The sequence below is a fragment of the Mesoplodon densirostris genome, chromosome 4 (genome assembly GCF_025265405.1).
Source record: "Mesoplodon densirostris isolate mMesDen1 chromosome 4, mMesDen1 primary haplotype, whole genome shotgun sequence".
In the NCBI taxonomy this organism is placed as follows: domain Eukaryota; kingdom Metazoa; phylum Chordata; class Mammalia; order Artiodactyla; family Ziphiidae; genus Mesoplodon; species Mesoplodon densirostris.
This window is the reverse complement of record NC_082664.1, coordinates 57,800,842-57,821,916: the sequence shown is the minus strand read 5'-3', so window position 1 is coordinate 57,821,916 and position 21,075 is coordinate 57,800,842. Positions and strand designations below refer to the sequence as shown.

The window sequence follows — 21,075 nt, the reverse complement described above, 5'->3', positions numbered from 1 at the left end:
GTTGAAAACTTCCCTAATATGGGAAAGGAAATAGTTAATCAAGTCCAAGAGGCACAGAGAGTCCCATACAGAATAAATCCAAGGAGAAATACGCCAAGACACATATTAATCAAACTGTCAAAAATTAAACACAAAGAAATCATATTAAAAGCAGCAAGGCAAAAACAACAAATAACACACAAGGGAATCCCCATCAGGATAACAGCTGATCTCTCAGCAGAAACTCTACAAGCCAGAAGGGAGTGGCAGGACATAATTAAAGTGATGAAGGAGAAAAACCTGCAACCAAGATTACTCTACCCAGCAAGGATCTCATTCAGATTTGATGGAGAAATTAAAACCTTTACAGACAAGCAAAAGCTGAGAGAGTTCAGCACCACCAAACCAGCTTTACAACAAATGCTAAAGGAACTTCTCTAGGCAAGAAACACAACAGAAGTAAAAGACCTACAATAACGAACCCAAAACAATTAAGAAAATGGGAATAGGAACATACATATCAATAATTACCTTAAATGTAAATGGACTAAATGCTCCCACCAAAAGACACAGATTGGCTGAATGGATACAAAAACAAGACCCATATATATGCTGTCTACAAGAGACCCACTTCAGACCTAGAGACACATACAGACTGAAAGTAAGGGGATGGCAAAAGATATTCCATGCAAATGGAAACCAAAAGAAAGCTGGAGTAGCAATTCTCATATCAGACAAAATAGACTTTAAAATAAAGACTACTAGAAGAGACAAAGAAGGACACTACATAATGATCAAGGGATCGATCCAAGAAGAAGATATAACAATTGTAAATATTTATGCACCCAACATAGGAGCACCTCAATACATAAGGCAAATACTAACAGCCATAAAAGGGGAAATCGACAGTAACATATTCATAGTAGGGGACTTTTAACATCCCACTTTCGCCAACGGACAGATCATCCAAAATGAAAATAAATAAGGAAACACAAGCTTTAAGTGATACATTAAACAAGATGGACTTAATTGATATTTATAGGACATTCCATCCAAAAACAACAGAATACACATTTTTCTCAAGTGCTCATGGAACATTCTCCAGGATAGATCATATCTTGGGTCACAAATCAAGCCTTGGTAAACTTAAGAAAGTTGAAATTGTATCAAGTATCTTTTCCGACCACAATGCTATGAGACTAGATATCAATTACAGGAAAAGAGCTGTAAAAAATACAAGCACATGGAGGCTAAACAATACACTACTTAATAACGAAGTGATCACCGAAGAAATCAAAGGGGAAATTTAAAAATACCTAGAAACAAATGACAATGGAGACACGACGACCCAAAACCTATGGGATGCAGCAAAAGCAGTTCTAAGAGGGAAGTTTATAGCAATACAATCCCACCTTAAGAAACAGGAAACATCTCGAGCAAACAACCTAACCTTGCACCTAAAGCAATTAGAGAAAGAAGAACAAAAACATCCCAAAGTTAGCAGAAGGAAAGAAATCATAAAAATCAGATCAGAAATAAATGAAAAAGAAATGAAGGAAACGATAGCAAAGATCAATAAAACTAAAAGGTGGTTCTTTGAGAAGATAAACAAAATTGATAAACCATTAGCCAGACTCATCAAGAGAAAAAGGGAGAAGACTCAAATCAATAGAATTAGAAATGAAAAAGGAGAAGTAACAACTGACACTGCAGAAATACAAAAGATCATGAGAGATTACTACAAGCAACTCTATGCCAATAAAATGGACAACCTGGAAGAAATGGACAAATTCTTAGAAATGCACAACCTGCCAAGACTGAATCAGGAAGAAATAGAAAATATGAACAGACCAATCACAAGCACTGAAATTGAAACTGTGATAAAAAATCTTCCAACAAACAAAAGCCCAGGACCAGATGGCTTCACAGGCGAATTCTATCAAGCATTTAGAGAAGAGCTAACACCTATCCTTCTGAAACTCTTCCAAAATATAGCAGAGGGAGGAACACTCCCAAACTCATTCTACGAGGCCACCATCACCTTGATACCAAAACCAGACAAGGATGTCACAAAGAAAGAAAACTACAAGCCAATATCACTGATGAACATAGATGCAAAAATCCTCCACAAAATACTAGCAAACAGAATCCAACAGCACATTAAAAGGATCATACACCATGATCAAGTGGGGTTTATTCCAGGAATGCAAGGATTCTTCAATATATGCAAATCAATCAACGTGATACACCATATTAACAAACTGAAGGAGAAAAACCATATGATCATCTCAATAGATGCAGAGAAAGCTTTCGACAAAATTCAACACCCATTTATGATAAAAACCCTGCAGAAAGTAGGCACAGAGGGAACTTTCCTCAACATAATAAAGGCCATATATGACAAACCCACAGCCAGCATTGTCCTCAATGGTGAAAAACTGAAACCATTTCCACTAAGATCAGGAACAAGACAAGGTTGCCCACTCTCACCACTCTTATTTAACATAGTTTTGGAAGTTTTAGCCACAACAATCAGAGAAGAAAAGGAAATAAAAGGAATCCAAATCGGAAAAGAAGAAGTAAAGCTGTCACTGTTTGCAGATGACATGATACTATACATAGAGAATCCTAAAGATGCTACCAGAAAACTACTAGAGCTAATCAATGAATTTGGTAAAGTTGCAGGATACAAAATTAATGCACAGAAATCTCTGGCATTCCTATATACTAATGATGAAAAATCTGAAAGTGAAATCAAGGAAACACTCCCATTTACCATTGCAACAAAAAGAATAAAATATCTAGGAATAAACCTACCTAAGGAGACAAAAGACCTGTATGCAGAAAATTATAAGACACTGATGAAAGAAATTAAAGATGATACAAATAGATGGAGAGATGTACCATGTTCTTGGACTGGAAGGATCAACATTGTGAAAATGACTCTACTACCCAAAGCAATCTACAGATTCAATGCAATCCCTATCAAACTACCCCTGGCATTTTTCACAGAACTGGAGCAAAAAATTTCGCAATTTGTATGGAAACACAAAAGACCCCGAATAGCCAAAGCAATCTTTTTTTTTTTTTTCTTATTTACCATGATTTAATTTTCAAACAGTTTGAATAACCTAAGCAAAGCTAGGTATATATTCTTTAATTTTACAAGCAAAGAGAAAGAGAAGAAGGCAAACTAAGAATTAACCAGCTTTTACTTTTGTATCACCATTTTGAGATCCCAAATATTTTGTGGGATTCTTTCTCATTTCCATGAAAAATCCTATTCCAATGCCATGTTACCTTGTTCTGTAGCAAAAGGAAAATAGTGAAGGCTTTTCAGGGTTTTTTTACAAATAGCAAACTCTTAATCTTAAAACTGAACATCAATAAACGTGACATCCATGACATTAATACACTTTGATTCTGAAGCAAAATAAACCTTCAATGCAGTAATGACATTTGAAAAGATACTAAACATCTCTATCATAAATCTATCTAGCATCTCTCTACCTACTTATCTACCTATCATCTGTCTATCTTTAACTAGGTATTCTTCATATGGAAAGAAGAAAAAAAGATATATATTTTATTAAAACTAACTGCACCTAAACTACCATACTACTTAAAACTGTAAGAACATATTGTTCCCTCAACCAATACTATTCTGCACTATTTAGGAGCTTGACTGCTCTCTTCCAAAACAAAGTGAGCAATCTGCCCGCTGCCTCCCTCCCTACATGTGGGAGCGGCTGCGGGCCTTGGCCCTGGAAGGTGCTCTGCGCTCAGCAACAGCTACAGCCCTGGCCGCGGCTCTCACTCCTGCTCTCTCTACCTCATCTTTCAGAGCCTCCTCATAGAGATCTGCGAAGGCCCTGGGGACGGTATCATTGATCTTGGCCAGAAACTCCAGCACTTTCATCTTGCTGGTTTCAGCGCAGGCTCTCGGGCCCCACAGGAACACATAGCGTGGAGGATCGCTGTTGGGCACCTGGAGGTACGTCAGGTACTTCTGCTGCACGAAATCTTTGATGAGCCCACTGGGCTCCCCAGAGATCGAGTGCCTCCTCCCAGCATACAAACCCAACGCATTGAGGAATTCCCAGAGCTCCTCCTCGGTGGCCCGGTTGCCCTTCGTGAAGATCTTGCTCAGGACAGTTATCAGGAAACAGGCCGTGCGCAGCCCCGACACACCACTCGGATTTCCCTCGCTGGGGAGGCCCAGCTTGCTGAGGGCGTAGGAGTGACTGCTGGGGTCGGCTTCCTTCAGCTCGAGGTCAAAGACCAGCTCCATGTACTCAGAGGCTCTCCTGAGGATCTCAGGGAAGTGCTTCTTGTACTTCCTGTTGACAATCTTCAGCAGTGTAGCCTTCGGGATGGGCTCCTTCGTCTTGTACTTCTCCAGCAGGAACTGCACCAACTCGCAGACATTCCTGGTCAGAGGATCGCTGTAAGTGCTGTGAATGGAAGGTGCTGCCTGGGCGGTACTTGCACTTTTCTCATCTTGGCTCCGGGCACCCTCTTCAGATCCTGGGCATGAAACCCCTGCATCACGAGAGCTAGTGGCTGGGGCTCCCTGAGGCTCCTGGTGAGTGCCAGCAGCAGGGGAGCTCGGGGAAGTACCCCGAGAAACAGAAGCGGGGCAGGAGGGCGACTCTTCTATCTCTGCCACCGCCGCCACCTCAGTGGCCTGGGCACCCTTGAGACTCTGAGTCTCCCCCCGGGCCTGGGGGCGTTTCTCCTGGGCATGGCGCTTCCTCTTCTGGCCCCGAGGCACGATGACAGAGGTCAGGGCCAGCAGGCGGGAGTGTGGGCAGGAAGGCAGGCAACGAGGGCACCCTTGCCGAACAGCAGCTCTCAACAATGGCCGCCACAGCGTGCGTTGGAGGACGTCACATCGCCAAAGCAATCTTGAGAACGAAAAATGGAGCTGGAGGAATCAGGCTCCCTGACTTCAGACTATACTACAAAACTACAGTAATCAAGACAGTATGGTACTGGGACAAAAACAGAAAGATAGATCAATGGAACAGGATAGAAAGCCCAGAGGTAACCCCACACACATATGGTCACCTTATCTTTGATAAAGGAGGCAGGAGTGTACAGTGGAGAAAGGACAGTCTCTTCAATAAGTGGTGCTGGGAAAACTGGATAGGGACATGTAAAAGTATGAGATTAGATCACTCCCTAACACCATACACAAAAATAAGCTCAAAATGGATTAAAGACCTAAATGTAAGGCCAGACACTATCAAACTCTTAGAGGAAAACATAGGCAGAACACTCTATGACATAAATCACAGCAAGATCCTTTTTGACCCACCTCCTAGAGAAATGGAAATAAAGACAAAAATAAACACATGGGACCTAATGAAACTTCAAAGCTTTGGCACAGCAAAGGAAACCATAAACAAGACCAAAAGACAACCCTCAGAATGGGAGAAAATGTTTGTAAATGAAGCAACTGACAAAGGATTAATCTCCAAAATTTATAAGCAGCTCATGCAGCTCAGTAACAAAAAAACAAACAACCCAATCCAAAAATGGGCAGAAGACCTAAATAGACATTTCTCCACAGAAGATATACAGACTGCCAACAAACACATGAAAGGATGCTCAACATCTTTACTCATTAGAGAAATGCAAATCAAAACTACAATGAGATATCATCTCACACCAGTCAGAATGGCCATCATCAAAAAATCTAGAAACAATAAATGCTGGAGAGGGTGTGGAAAAAAAGGAACACTCTTGCACTGCTGGTGGGAATGTGAATTGGTATAGCCACTATGGAGAACGGTATGGAGGTTCCTTAAAAAACTACAAATAGAACTACCATATGACCCAGCAATCCCACTACTGGGCATATACCCTGAGAAAACCATAATTCAAAAAGAGACATGTACCAAAATGTTCATAGCAGCCCTATTTACAATAGCCTGGAGATGTAAACAACCTAAGTGTCCATCATTGGATGAATGGGTAAAGAAGATGTGGCACATATATACAATGGAATATTACTCAGCCATAAAAAGAAATGAAATTGAGCTATTTGTAATGAGGTGGATGGACCTAGAGTCTGTCATACAGAGTGAAGTAAGTCAGAAAGAGAAAGACAAATACTGTATGCTGACACATATATATGGAATTTAAGAAAAAAAAATGTCATGAAGAACATAGGGGTAAGACAGGAATACAGACACAGACCTACTAGAGAATGGACTTGAGGATATGGGGAGGGGTAAGGGTAAGCTGTGACAAAGTGAAAGAGCAGCATGGACATATATACACTACCAAACGTAAGGTAGATAGCTAGTGGGAAGCAGCCGCATAGCACAGGGAGATCAGCTTGGTGCTTTGTGACCGCCTGGAGGGGTGGGATAGGGAGGGTGGGAGGGAGACGCAAAAGGGAGGGGATATGGGAACATATGTATATGTATAACTGATTAAATTTGTTATAAAGCAAAAGAAAAAAAAAAGACAATATGGTACTGGCACAAAAACAGAAATATAGATCAATGGAACAGTACAGAAAGCCCATATATAAGCCCACATATCTATGGTCAGCTAATCTATGACAAAGGAGGCAAGGATATGCAGTGCAGTAAAGACAGTCTCTTCAATAAGTGGTGCTGGGAAAACTGGACAGCTACATGTAAAAGAATGAAATTAGAACACTCCCTAACACCATATACAAAAATAAACTCAAAATGGATTAGAGACCTAAATGTAAGACTGGGCACTATAAAACTCTTAGAGGAAAACATAGGAAGAACATTCTTTGACATAAATCACAGCAAGATCTTTTTTTGATCCACCTCCTAGAGTAATGGAAATAAAAACAAAAATAAACAAATGGGACCTAATGAAACTTAAAAGCTCTTGCTGGGCTTCCCTGCTGGCGCAGTGGTTGGGAGTCCGCCTGCCGATGCAGGGGATGTTGGTTCGTGCCCCGGTCCGGGAAGATCCCACATGCCGCGGAGCCGCTGGGCCCGTGAGCCATAGACGCTGAGCCTGTGCGTCCGGAGCCTGTGCTCCGCAACGGGAGAGGCCACAACAGTGAGAGGCCCGTATACTGCAAAAAAAAAAAAAAAAAAAAAAAAAAAAAAAAAAAACCTAAAAATACAGAGTAAGACGCGGAGATCACCTTCCTCCCCACAGATACACCAGAAATACAGCTACACGTGGAACAACTCCTACAGAACACCTAATGAACACTGGCAGAAGACCCCAGACCTCCCAAAAGGCAAGAAACTCCCCACATACCTGGGTAGGGCAAAGCGGAGAGATTCCCGCACAGAGGATCGGTGCTGAGCGGCACTCACCAGCCCGAGAGGCTTGTCTGCTCCCCCGCCGGGGCGGGCGGCGCTGGAGCTGAGGCTCGGGCTTCGGTCAGAGCGCAGCGAGAGGACTGGGGCTGGCGGCGAGAACTCAGCCTGAAGGGGGCTAATGTGCCACAGCTAGCCGGGAGGGAGTCCGGGAAAACTCTGGAGCTGCCGAAGAGGCAGGAGACTTTTTCTTCCCTCTTGGTTTCCTGGTGCGCGAGGAGAGGGGATTAAGAGCGCCGCGTAAAGGAGCTCCAGAGACGGGCGCGAGTCGCGGCTGAAAGCGCGGAGCCCAGAGACGGGCGTGGGACGCTGGGGCTGCTGCTGCCGCCGCCAAGAAGCCTGTGTGCGAGCGCAGGTCACTGTCCACACCGCCCTTCCGGGAGCCTGTGCAGCCTGCCACTGCCGGGGTCCCGGGATCCAGGGGCGGCTTCCCTGAGAGAACGCACGGCGCGCCTCGGGCTGGTGCAACGTCACGCCGACCTCTGCCGCTGCAGGCTCGCCCCGCACTCCGTGCCCCTCCCTCCCGCCGGGCCTGAGTGAGCCAGAGCCCCCGAAGAGGCTGCTCCTTTAACCCTGTCCTGTCTGAGCGAAGAACAGACGCCCTCCGGCGACCTACACGCAGAGGCGGGGCCAAATCCAAAGCTGAGACCCAGGAGCTGTGAGAACAAAGAAGAGAAAGGGAAACCTCTCCCAGCAGCCTCAGAAGCAGCGGATTAAAGCTCCACAATCAACTTGATGTACCCTGCATCTGTGGAATACATGAATAGACAACAAATCATCCCAAATTGAGGAGCCAGGAGTCAGTGCTGTGCCTCTGAGGTGGGAGAGCCAACTTCAGGACACTGGTCCACAAGAGACCTCCCAGCTCCACATAATATCAAACGGCGAAAATCTTCCAGAGATCTCCATCTCAACACCAGCACCCAGCTTCACTCAACGACCAGCAAGCTACAGTGCTGGACACCCTATGCCAAACAACTAGCAAGACAGGAACACAACGCCACCCATTAGCAGAGAGGTGGCCTAAAATCATAAAAAGTCCGCAGACACCCCAAAACACACCACCAGACGTGGACCTGCCCACCAGAAAGACAAGATCCAGCCTCATCCACCAGAACACAGGCACTAGTCCCCTCCACCAGGAAGCCTACACAACCCACTAAACCAACCTTAGCCACTGGGGACAGACACCAAAAACAACGGGAACTACGAACCAGCAGCCTGCAAAAAGGAGACCCCAAACACAGTAACATAAGCAAAATGAGAAGACAGAAAAACACACAGCAGGAGAAGGAGCAAGATAAAAACCCACCAGACCTAACAAATGAAGAGGTAATAGGCAGTCTACCTGAAAAAGAATTCAGAATAATGATGGTAAAGATGATCCAAAATCTTGGAAATAGAATAGACAAAATGCAAGAAACAGTTAACAAGGACCTAGAAGAACTAAAGATGAATCAAGCATCGATTAAAAACACAATACATGAAATAAAAAATACTCTAGATGGGATCAAGAGCAGAATAACTGAGGCAGAAGAACGGATAAGTGAGGTGGAAGATAAAATAGTGGAAATAACTGCTGCAGAGCAAAATAAAGAAAAAAGAATGAAAAGAACAGAGGACAGTCTCAGAGACCTCTGGGACAACATTAAACGCACCAACATTCGAATTATAGGGGTTCCAGAAGAAGAAGAGAAAAACAAAGGGACTGAGAAAATATTTGAAGGATTATAGTTGAAAACTTCCCTAATATAGGAAAGGAAATAGTTAATCAAGTCCAGGAGGCACAGAGAGTCCCATACAGAATAAATCCAAGGAGAAATATGCCAAGACACATATTAATCAAACTGTCAAAAATTAAACACAAAGAAATCATATTAAAAGCAGCAAGGCAAAAACAACAAATAACACACAAGGGAATCCCCATCAGGATAACAGCTGATCTCTCAGCAGAAACTCTACAAGCCAGAAGGGAGTGGCAGGACATAATTAAAGTGATGAAGGAGATAAACCTCCAACCAAGACTACTCTACCCAGCAAGGATCTCATTCAGATTTGATGGAGAAATTAAAACCTTTACAGACAAGCAAAAGCTGAGAGAGTTCAGCACCACCAAACCAGCTTTACAACAAATGCTAAAGGAACTTCTCTAGGCAAGAAACACAACAGAAGGAAAAGACCTACAATAACGAACCCAAAACAATTAAGGAAATGGGAATAGGAACATACATATCAATAATTACCTTAAATGTAAATGGACTAAATGCTCCCACCAAAAGACACAGATTGGCTAAATGGATACAAAAACAAGACCCATATATATGCTGTCTACAAGAGACCCACTTCAGACCTAGAGACACATACAGACTGAAAGTAAGGGGATGGAAAAAGATATTCCATGCAAATGGAAATCAAAAGAAAGCTGGAGTAGCAATTCTTATATCAGACAAAATAGACTTTAAAATAAAGACTATTAGAAGAGACAAAGAAGGACACTACGTAATGATAAAGGGATCGATCCAAGAAGAAGATATAACAATTGTAAATATTTATGCACCCAACATAGGAGCACCTCAATACATAAGGCAAATACTAACAGCCATAAAAGGGGAAATCGACAGTAACACACTCATAGTAGGGGACTTTAACACCCCACTTACACCAATGGACAGATCATCCAAAATGAAAATAAATAAGGAAACACAAGCTTTAAATGATACATTAAACAAGATGGACTTAATTGATATTTATAGGACATTCCATCCAAAAACAACAGAATACACTTTCTTCACAAGTGCTCATGGAACATCTCCAGGATAGATCATATCTTGGCTCACAAATCAAGCCTTGGTAAATTTAAGAAAATTGAAATTGTATCAAGTATCTTTTCCGACCACAATGCTATGAGACTAGACATCAATTACAGGAAAAGATCTGTAAAAAATACAAACACATGGAGGCTAAACAATACACTACTCAATAACGAAGTGTTCACTGAAGAAATCAAAGAGGAAATTAAAAAAATACCTAGAAACAAATGACAATGGAGACACGATGACCCAAAACCTATGGGATGCAGCAAAAGCAGTTCTAAGGGGGAAGTTTATAGCAATACAATCCCACCTTAAGAAACAGAAAACATCTCGAGTAAACAACCTGACCCTGCACCTAAAGCAATTAGAGAAAGAAGAACAAAAACCCCCCAAAGTTAGCAGAAGGAAAGAAATCATAAACATCAGATCAGAAATAAATGAAAAAGAAATGAAGGAAATGATAGCAAAGATCAATAAAACTAAAAGCTGGTTCTTTGAGAAGATAAACAAAATTGATAAACCATTAGCCAGGCTCATCACGAAAAAAAGGGAAAAGACTCAAATCAATAGAATTAGAAATGAAAAAGGAGAAGTAACAACTGACACTGCAGAAATACAAAAGATCATGAGAGACTACTACAAGCAACTCTATGCCAATAAAATGGACAACCTGGAAGAAATGGACAAATTCTTAGAAGTGCACAACCTGCCTAGACTGAATCAGGAAGAAAGAGAAAGTATAAATAGACCAATCACAAGCACTGAAATTGAAACTGTGATTAAAAATCTTCCAGCACACAAAAGCCCAGGACCAGATGGCTTCACAGGTGAATTCTATCAAACATTTAGAAAAGACCTAACACCTATCCTTCTCAAACTCTTCCAAAATATAGCAGAGGGAGGAGCGCTCCCAAACTCATTCTTCGAGGCCACCATCACCTTGATACCAAAACCAGGCAAGGATGTCACAAAGAAAGAAAACTACAGGCCAATATCACTGATGAACATAGATGCAAAAATCCTCCACAAAATACTAGCAAACAGAATCCAACAGCACATTAAAAGGATCATACACCATGATCAAGTGGGGTTTATTCCAGGAATGCAATGATTCTTCAATATATGCAAATCAATCAATGTGATACACCATATTAACAAATGGAAGGAGAAAAACCATATGATCATCTCAATAGATGCAGAGAAAGCTTTCGACAAAATTCAACACCCATTTATGATAAAAACCCTGCAGAAAGCAGGCATAGAGGGAAGTTTCCTCAACATAATAAAGGCCATATATGACAAACCCACAGCCAACATTGTCCTCAATGGTGAAAAACTGAAACCATTTCCACTAAGATCAGGAACAAGACAAAGCTGCCCACTCTCACCACTCTTATTCAACTTAGTTTTGGAAGTTTTAGCCACAGCAATCAGAGAAGAAAAGGAAATAAAACGAATCCAAATTGGAAAAGAAGAAGTAAAGCTGTCACTGTTTGCAGATGACATGACACTATACATAGAGAATCCTAAAGATGCTACCAGAAAACTACTAGAGCTAATCAATGAATTTGGTAAAGTAGCAGGATACAAAATTAATGCACAGAAATCTCTGGCATTCCTGTACAATAATGATGAAAAATCTGAAAATGAAATCAAGAAAACACTCCCATTTACCATTGCAACAAAAAGAATAAAATATCTAGGAATAAACCTATCTAAGGAGACAAAAGACCTGTATGCAGAAAATTATAAGACACTGATGAAAGAAATTAAAGATGATACAAATAGATGGAGAGATATACCATGCTCCTGGATTGGAAGAATCAATATTGTTAAAATGACTCTACTACCCAAAGCAATCTACAGATTCAATGCAATTCCTATCAAACTACAACTGGCATTTTTTCACAGAACTAGAACAAAAAAATTCAAAATTTGTTTGGAACAACAAAAGACCCCGAATAGCCAAAGTAATCTTGAGAACGAAAAACGGAGCTGGAGGAATCAGGCTCCCTGACTTCAGACTATACTACAAAGCTACAGTAATCAAGACAGTGTGGAACTGGCACAAAAACAGAAAGATAGATCAATGGAACAGGATAGAAAGCCCAGAGATAAACCCACGCACATATGGTCAGCTTATCTTTGATAAAGGAGGCAGGAATGTACAGTGGAGAAAGGACAGCCTCTTCAATAAGTGGTGCTGGGAAAACTAGACAGGGACATGTAAATGTGTGAGATTAGATCATTCCCTAACACCATACACAACAATAAGCTCAAAATGGATTAAAGACCTAAATGTAAGGCCAGAAACTATCAAATTCTTAGAGGAAAACATAGGCAGAACACTCTATGACATAAATCACAGCAAGATCCTTTTGGACCCACCTCCTAGAGAAATGGAAATAAAAACAAAGATAAACAAATGGGACCTAATGAAACTTCAAAGCTTTTGCACAGCAAAGGAAACCATAAAGAAGACCAAAAGACAACCCTCAGAATGGGAGAAAATATTTGCAAATGAAGCAACTGACAAAGGATTAATCTCCCAAATTTATAAGCAGCTCATACAGCTCAATAGCAAAAAACAAACAATCCAATCCAAAAATGGGCAGAAGACTTAAATAGGCATTTCTCCAAAGAGGATATACAGACTGCCAACAAACACATGAAAGAATGCTCAACATCATTAATCATTAGAGAAATGCAAATCAAAACTACAATGAGATATCATCTCACACCAGTCTGAATGGCCATCATCAAGAAATCTAGAAACAGTAAATACTGGAGAGGGTGTGGAGAAAAGGGAACACTCTTGCACTGCTGGTGGGAATGTGAATTGGTACAACCACTATGGAGAACAGTATGGAGGTTCCTTAAAAAACTACAAATAGAACTACCATATGACCCAGCAATCCCACTACTAGGCATATACCCTGAGAAAACCATAATTCAAAAAGAGACATGTACCAAAATGTTCATTGCAGCTCTATTCACAATAGCCCGGAGATGGAAACAACCTAAGTGTCCATTATCAGATAAATGGATAAAGAAGATGTGGCACATATATACAATGGAATATTACTCAGCCATAAAAAGAAATGAAACTGAGCTGTTTGTAATGAGGTGGATAGACCTAAAGTCTGTCATACAGAGTGAAGTAACTCAGAAAGAGAAAGACAAATACCATATGCTAACACATATATATGGAATTTAAGAAAAAAAAATGTCATGAAGAACCTAGGGCTAAAACAGGAATAAAGACACAGACCTACTTGAGAATGGACTTGAGGATATGGGGAGGGGGAAGGGTAAGCTGTGACAAAGCGAAAGAGAGGTATGGACATATATACACTACCAAACCTAAGGTAGATAGATAGTGGGAAGCAGCCCCAGAGCACAGGAAAATCTGCTCGGTGCTTTGTGACTGCCTGGAGGGGTGGGATAGGGAGGGTGGGAGGGAGGGAGACGCAAGAGGGAAGGGATGTGGGAACAGATGTATATGTATGACTGATTCACTTTGTTATAAAGAAAAAAAAAGTGTGGAATATCCAACCAACCAGTTAGAATTTTATAAGCAGAACACTGGCTATATCAATAAACTCATTTTGCCAATAAATTTTGGATTTTGAACGTTCAATTAGAGAATTTACTAAAAACACTACTGTGTGAACATTTAAATTTATAAAAACAGCAATTTTTTATAACTTCACTCTTTCCATCTGTCTCCTGTATCACTTCTTATATTCTTGTAATTTTAGGTCCTGCAATAAGTACCCCATGCCACATTCATTTATGTATTAATAATAATACCTCTTATAAGTCTCACCTTGAGTTGTGTAAATGCCTGCAGTTATAAAGTAAAATATTCAGAATGTAAATTTTCATAGAATGTGTTGGGCAGCACTTCTCTAACAGCACTGTTGAATAAGGAGAAACAAGGCTGGTATTTGCAGGTCAGGGCCAGGGCCAGGTGTGTGGATTTGTTCAAGTGCAAAAAGGATACCATCCACTTGTCTGCTGCATGGAAAGGAGATGGCAGATTGTGTGACAGTTCCAATAGTAATCTGGTAATCTGCCTTAGCTATAAAGGAATAAAGAGGAAAAATGGTGAGGCACCTTATTAACATGTGAATGCAAGAATTTGGTGTTTTGGAAAAAAATGAGAAATAGTACAATGTAGGGTAGCAGAGACATGAAGCATGAGGAAAGAAAAACTTTTCATACCGAAGGGGTCAGGAAGGGAAAAAAATCATGTTCCTATAGATTCTAGACTGAAGTAGGCTAGATCTAGTGCAATGTGACTACAAATATAAAACCCTTCTCCAGAAAGGAAAAATAATATTGTTGAGCTCAGACATGGGCTAGGAAAACTATTCATGAGGTGGATTAGAGGGTTTTGTTTTCTTTTGTTTTTTTCCAAAGTAGTCATAAGTGATAAGTATTTTTTCCTGCTACAAAGGAAGCCATAAAAATTCAAGTCTTTAAAAGTTCATAGAAAACTTGAAGTGCTTTGGAATATGCCAGGCCACAAAATTAGGAATTTGAGACTATCTTTTCTAGGCCTCTTGCAATATGGAGGCCATAAAAGCCAGTAGGGGTATATACAAATTTCCTCCATTATTTATTACATTTTATTGTTATAAAAGTGAATGTTATATTTCCTCTCCCATGTTATCCTTTAACTAAAAGAACATAAATATAATTTAATCTTCTTTAATACTTATTATTTAATATTCTTTTACATTTGCAAATGGGGTATATTTATAAAATAAATGATTCAGTGGCCAGCTTGAAGCAGTTTATTAATACTGATCCCTTATGTCACTGTACTATTTTTATAACACTATAAAGTCGAGGGCTTGTTCAACACAATTTATTTTTTTTCTCCTCAGCCTTCTGTCTGCTTAAATAATAGAATACGAGTGAACTAAAGAGAAAATTGATAAAAATTTCTTCAATGAAAATATTCAGACGTTATTCCATATCTCACAGGGACATTTTTACTACTAGAAAAAAATATATTTCTGTTCCTTTTGGTTAGTTCAGTTTAGTTGTTAGGATGTGCATATCATTGAATAAAGAAGAGAGCAGCATTGGAGATAATGTGGTAGACTAAAAGCTGACATTTCTAAAAGACATGCAGTCCTTATCACAAGCAGTTTTCAGAAGCGACATTCATTCTATATCAAAGAATCTGATGCTTGACCTAGAATAGTAAAGGAAACCCCACAAGACTTGCAAACCTACTTTCCAAAACTTGAAAAGAGAAAATATGCTTTGAGCTCTACTGCTTAGAAAGTGAATGAGTGATTCATCCTAGTCAAGAATGAGCTAGAGTTACTGCAACCCACTTTTCAGACCCCGACGGGTGTGTTATACATAAATAAGAGGTGAGAAGAGCTTTATGTTAATTATAACATTTAGCCTCTTCGCCTGAACTAAAATAAATAAATAATGTGTCATTGTAGGTCACTAAGTGAATCCATATTTTACCTAAGAGAATAAATATAGTTTTGATAAATACAGATTTTCCTGAAGGAATTTATTTTCTGTTATGTGCACAGACACCCTATAAAGAAACAATCTTTGGCTCTGATGGAAAATCAAATTGCTAAGTTATCTTATACATACCACTTTTTCTATTTCTTCATTATTAACCAGTGAACCAAGGCAGAGATGGAAGTCATTAACTACATACTAAGATGATTAAAGCTGTTCATTAGAGTTTTAATCAACTGATCTGGGCATTTAAGTCAAGCTCACCAATTTACATTTTGGGGGTTCAGTGCCCAGAGAGCATACATTTGGAAAGTAAAACCAACTCAGTTTTAAGGAATGATTTGAAATCATTATGAACATTTGAGTAACACGATTGATTTCTTTTTTTTAATTGATCTATAGTTGCTATACAATATTATATGTTACCAGTGTACAATATAGTGATGCACAGTTTTTAAAAGTTATACTCCATTTATAGTTATAATAAAATATTGGCTATATTCCACTTGTTGTACAATATATTCTTATAGCTTACTATATACATAATAATTTGTACCTCTTAATTCCCTATCCTTATATTGCCCCTCCCCTCTTTCCTCTCCCCACTGGTAACCACTAATTTCACTAATTTGTTCTCTATACCTGTGAGCCTGCTTTTTGTTGTTGTTGTATTCACCAGTTTGTTGTATTTTTTAGGTTGGACATGTAAGTGATATTATACAGTATTTATCTTCCTCTGTCTGACTTATTTCACATAGCATAATATGCTCCAAGTCCATCCATGTTGCTGCAAATGGCAAAATTTCATTCTTCCATATGGCTGAGGAGTGTGTGCGTGTGTGTGTGTGTGTGTATATATATATATATGACAAATATTCTTTATCCATTCATCTGTTGATGGACACTTAGGTTGCTCCATATCTTAGCAGTTGTAAAAAATGCTGCTATTAACATCGGGATGCACGTATCTTTTTAAATTAGTGTTTTTGTTTTGGATATATACCCAGAATTCGAATTGCAGGTCACATGGTAGTTCTATTTTTAGTTTTTTGAAAACCATCCAAACTGTTTTCCACAGCGGCTGCACCAATTTACATTCCTACCAACAGTGTACAAGGGTTCCCTTTTCTCCACACCCTTGCCAACATTTGCTATTTGTGTTCTTTTTGATGATAGCCATTCTGACAGGTGGGAGGTGATACTTCATTGTGGTTTTGATTTTCATTTCCCTAATGTTTAATTATGTTGAGCATCTTTTGATGTACCTGGTGTCCACCTGCATGTCTTTTTTGAAAAAAAAGTCTATTCAGGACTTCTGCCCTCTTTTTAATCAGGTTGTTGTTCTTTGGATGTTGAGTTGTATGAGCCCTTTATACGCAGATTCAATGCAATCTCTATCAAACTACCAATAGCATTTTTCACAGAATTAGAACAATTTTTTTTTTTACAATTTGTATGGAAACACAAAAGACCCCAAATAGCCAAAGCAATCTTGAGAAAGAAAAACAGAGCTGGAAGAATCAGGCTCCCTGACTTCAGACTATACTACAAAACTACAGTAATCAAAAGAGTATGGTACTGACACAAAAACAGAGCTATAGATCAATGGAACAGGATAGAAAGCCCAGAAATAAACCCATACACCTATGGTCAACTAATCTATGACAAAGGAAGCAAAAATATACAGTGTAGAAAAGACAATCTCTTCAATAAGTTGTGCCAGAAAACTAGACAGCTATATGTAAGACAATGAAATTAGAACATTATGAACTCTAACTCCATAAACAAAAATAAACTCAAAGTGGATTAAAGACCTAAATGTAAGACCAGAAACTATAAAACTCCTAGAGGAAAGCATAGGCAGAACACTCTTTGCCATAAATTGTAGCATTATTATTATTATTTTTTGGATCTGTCTCCTACAGCAAAGGAAATAATAGCAAAAATAAACTGCTGGCACCTAATTAAACTTAAAAGCTTTTGCAGAGAAAAAGGAAACCACTGACAAAATGAAAAGATGACCTACAGAATGAGAGAAAATATTTGCAAATGTTATGACTGATAAGGGGTTAATATCTAAAATCTATAAGCAGCTCAGACAACACAATTGATTTCTAAAAGTTACATTAGACATTATAGTAGCATTATTGGTAGTGCAGGTTAAATGCTTTTCTTCCTTGGTTATTTACAATACATTCCCATTTCTCATGGCTATAGCTTCTTATATATTATTGTTTTGTTTGGAAGAAACCACACCATTCCCATGAATTAATATGCAGAATAATAATTGTTGTTTTAAAATTTATTACTAGGGCTTCCCTGGTGGCGCAGTGGTTGAGAGTCCGCCTGCCGATGCAGGGGACGCGGGTTCGTGCCCCGGTCTGGGAGAATCCCACATGCCGCGGAGCAGCTGGGTCCGTGCGCCATGGCCGCTGAGCCTGCGCATCGGGAGCCTGTGCTCCGCAACGGGAGAGGCCACAGCAGTGAGAAGCCCGTGTACCGCAAAAAATAAAAAAATAAAATAAAAAAAAAATTTATTACTGACAAATTAGAAATGTGAAAATTGGCTTTAGTTATTTTAAGGATTACACTTCTTCTCTGAGTACCTAGATGATATGTAAAAATTCTTAGACAAACCTTGTTATTGGATTCAGATTTGACCATTAGATATGTGATGTGGCATAATTTCTAAATGACATGACCCTTCTCTAATTCCCTTTTCCTCTGTGGCAAAGTTCTCATTCTTTGAAAGAAGATTGCAGAGAAAAGGATACGTAGATACATAATAGGAGGAAAAATCTTTGGGATTCAGACTTTGCCAGTTTCTTCTTCTAGACCAGTGATTTTTAAGCTGTTTTTAAAACATATATCTTACTATCACCCCCCCAAATTTGGGTATATATTACCCCCACATTCTGGTAGCAGGAAACCTACCTTCCCCACCCCTGAGCTGCAAAATATTGTTACAGTAGTGGCCTCCAGAGGGGGGGAGCAACTTACACCAATGGATACAGAAAGAAAATATTAGGATTCCTCTATGTATTTATTTTTAGAACATTCTTTGAAGATGTTCACTTCTAATAGACATACTGTGTATATTACATTAGTAAATTTGTGTGTATATAGGTACTTCTTCAAAACTGCTGTGTTCATGTTAAAATAACTTCAATAAAAGTTCACATTAAAACTACTAGACCCCATAGGGATATATTTGATATGCAATGCATTTGTGTAGGTATATTTTTGTAAGTAACTTTAAAAAATGCATGCATCGGGCTTCCCTGGTGGCGCAGTGATTGAGAGTCCGCCTGCCGATGCAGGGGATACAGGTTCGTGCCCCGGTCTGGGAGGATCCCACATGCCGCAGAGCGGCTGGGCCCGTGAGCCATGGCCGCTGAGCCTGTGCGTCCGGAGCCTGTGCTCCGCAACGGGAGGGGCCACAACAGTGGGAGGCCCGCGTACCATAAAAAAACAAACAAAAAAAAAACAAAAACAAACAAACAAACAAAAAATGCATGCATCATCTTTCAAAGTTTCTTATAAGTGCTCTGCCAAAGTCATGGAGGCATCAGTAGAAATAGGTGTGAAAGTTGTTCAAATTCATATATATTCCTATAGTTCACTGTCACTATATGTCTCTCTTGATAAGCAATCTGTGAAACTTAAGACATGTTTTCATTTAAATGACACATCTGGTTTAGAAAAATATACATTTCTAGATATGTCCATAAGCAGAACATACAATATGACCAAAAGCAATTCTTATTGATACTTGAAAACCACGTGGTGTACATAATAAGTATAAAACATATAGAGAAAAGTGATTTAAGGCAGGGATATTAACCTGAAAGAAATTAGTATCAAAATATAAGAAGATTACCATACAAAATGTAAAATTTTTTGTTCTATTTCTGTGAAAAATTCCATTGGTAGTTAGATAGCGATTGCATTGAATCTGTAGATTGCTTTGGGTAGTATACTTATTTTCACAATGTTGATTCTTCCAATCCAAGAACATGGTATATCTCTCCATCTGTTTGTATCGTCTTTAATTTCTTTCATAAGTGTCTTATACTTTTCTGCATACAGGTCTTTTGCCTCCTTAGGTAGGTTTATTCCTAGGTATTTTATTCTTTTTTTTTTTTGCAATGGTAAATGGGAGTGTTTCCTTCATTTCCCTTTCAGATTTTTCATTTTTAGTGTATAGGAATGAAAGAGATTTCTGTACATTAATTTTGTATCCTGATACTTTACCAAATTCATTGATTAGTTCTAGTAGTTTTCTGGTAACATCTTTAGGATTCTCTATGTATAGTATCATGTCATCTGCAAGCAGTGACAGTTTTACTTCTTCTTTTCCAATTTGAATTCTTTTTATTTCTTTTTCTTCTCTGATTGAAACACAAAATACCCCAAATAGCCAAAGCAATCTTGAGAAGGAAAAATGGAACTGGATGAATCAGGCTCCCTGACTTCAGACTATAATATAAAGCTACAGTAATCAAGAGAGTATGGTACTGGCACAAAAACAGAAATATAGATCAATGGAACAGGATAGAAAGTCCAGAGATAAACCCACACACATATGGTCACGTTATCTTTGGTAAAGGACACAAGAACATACAAAGGAGAAAAGACAGCCTCTTCAGTAAGTGGTGCTGGGAAAACTGGACAGCTATATGTAAAACAATGAAATTAGAATACTCCCTAACACCATACACAAAAATAAACTCAAAATGGATTAAAGACCTAAATGTAAGGCCAGGCACTATAAAACTATTAGAGAAAAATATAGGCAGAACACTCTATGACATAAATCACAGCAAGATCCTTTTTGACCCACCTCCTAGAGAAATGGAAATAAAAACAAAAATAAACAATGGGACCTAATGAAACTTAAAAGCTTTTGCACAGCAAAGGAAACCATAAACAAAATGAAATGACAACCCTCAGAATGGGAGAAAATATTTGCAAAGGAAGCAACTGACAAAGGATTCATCTCCAAAATATACAAGCAACTCATGCAGCTCAATATCAAAAAAACTAACAACCCTATCCAAAATTGAGCAGAAGAGCTAAATAGACATTTCTCCAAAGAAGGTATACAGATTGCCAACAAACACATGAAAGGATGCTCAACACTACTAATCATTAGAGAAATGCAAATCAAAACTACAATGAGGTATCACCTCACACTGGTCAGAATTGCCATCATCAAAATATCTACAAACAATAAATGCTGGAGAGGGTGTGGAGAAAAGGGAACCCTCTTGCACTGTTGGTGGGAATGTAAATTGATACAGTCACTATGGGGAACAGTATGGAGGTTCCTTAAAAAACTAAAAATAAAACTACCATATGACCCAGCAATCCCACTACTGAGCATATACCCTAGAAAACCATAATTCAAAAAGAGACATGTTCCACAATGTTCATTGCAGCACTATTTACAATAG

The 21,075-nt window shown here is 39.2% G+C and overlaps 1 pseudogene; it reads right to left on the bottom strand.

The window, feature by feature from the left end:
* Positions 1-3,648: 3,648 nt before the first annotated feature.
* The window catches only part of LOC132488064 (melanoma-associated antigen B4-like), a 30,238-nt pseudogene continuing 12,811 nt past the window's right edge, over positions 3,649-21,075 (bottom strand).